Below are 1474 nucleotides of genomic sequence, written 5' to 3'. Positions count from 1 at the left end.
TGACAGATGGGGAACCTGAGGCCAACAAGGTGAAGTGACTTGCCCAGGCTCACATAGCTAGTAAGTGTCTGAGGCTGGATTTGAACTCAGGATTTCCTGACTCCAGGCCTGGTGCTCCATACATTGTACAGCCTAGCTGCCCAAGCTCCCTGCGGCCCTGATTTCTTTGGTTTGCATCCCCTCAAACCATTGCTCACCAATAAAAGCCAAACTCCCCATCCTGACGCTCACAATCCTCCACAGTGTGTCACCTCCCGACCTTCCCAAGCACATGGCACACTTGTCCCCGTCAAGGGTTTTCTACTTCAGCCAAACTGAATGACTTTGCTTCTCCCTTGCCAAGGCTTTGCTTACATAATTCTCTTGACTTAGAATGTTTTCCCTTTTCTCTTTACTTGACAAGTTTTTTGTTGTTGTTACTTGGTCATTTCAGACATATCTAACTCTTCATGATCCCATTTGGGGTTTTCTCGACAAAAATACTGGAATGGTTTGCCATTTCCTTCTCCAGCTCATTTTACAGATGAGGAAACTGAGGCAAACTGGGCAAAGTGACTTGCCCAGGGTCACACAGGCAGGAAGTATCTGAGGATGGATTTGAACTCAGATTCTAGGTCCAGCCCTCTAGCCAGTGTACCACCTAGCTCCCCAACTCCCACAATTTTTACAATTTTTACCAATCCTTTAAGGCCCAGCTTGAATACCGGAGAAGGACAAGGCAAACCACTCCAGCATCTCGACCAAGAAAACCCCCACCAGAGTCACAGAGTCGGACACAGCTGAACACGACCGAACAGCTTTATGTGCCTGAAGAGCTCAAGTGTCCTTTCTATTCCACTGGGGCACAGGGCCTCCCTTCTGAATCATCACATGATAGCTGCCAGTGAACACGTCCCAGCTCACCTCCACCTCCAGCCTGGAAGCTCCAGGAGGGCAGGAACCCATTCCTGTTCATCTGTGTGCTATGACCCATAACAGAGTTGCCTCCATGACGATGGAGGCGATGTTGGCTTATCAAAGGTTTGCCTTGTGATAGGGAGAATTAGGACTCTTTAAACTTCCACAGTTTTAAAAACTGATTCTATATGCATAAAGTATTTTAACTAATTATAATTATAATACCAATCCCGCATCTCCACATAACATTTTATGCTCCTTGAAGTGCCAGGCACATGGTAGACAATGAAAAAAAAAGTGTGTTGGGGCAGGCAGCTGGGTAGCTCAGTGGATTGAGAGCCAGGCCTAGAGACAGGAGGTCCTGGGTTCCAATCTAGGCCTCAGATACTTCCTAGCTGTGTGACCCTGGGCAAGTCACTTAACTCCTATTGCCCACTCTTATCGATCTTCTGCCTTGGAACCAATACACAGTATTGATTCTAAGGTGGAAGGGAAAGAAAGGGAAGGGAAGGGAAGGGAAGGGAAGGGAAAGAGAGGAGAGGAGAGGAAAGGAGAGGAGAGGGGAGGGGAGGGGAGG

The sequence above is a fragment of the Gracilinanus agilis genome, chromosome 4, assembly GCF_016433145.1.
Source record: "Gracilinanus agilis isolate LMUSP501 chromosome 4, AgileGrace, whole genome shotgun sequence".
Classification (NCBI taxonomy): Eukaryota; Metazoa; Chordata; class Mammalia; order Didelphimorphia; family Didelphidae; genus Gracilinanus; species Gracilinanus agilis.
Note: the sequence above shows the minus strand (reverse complement) of the source record.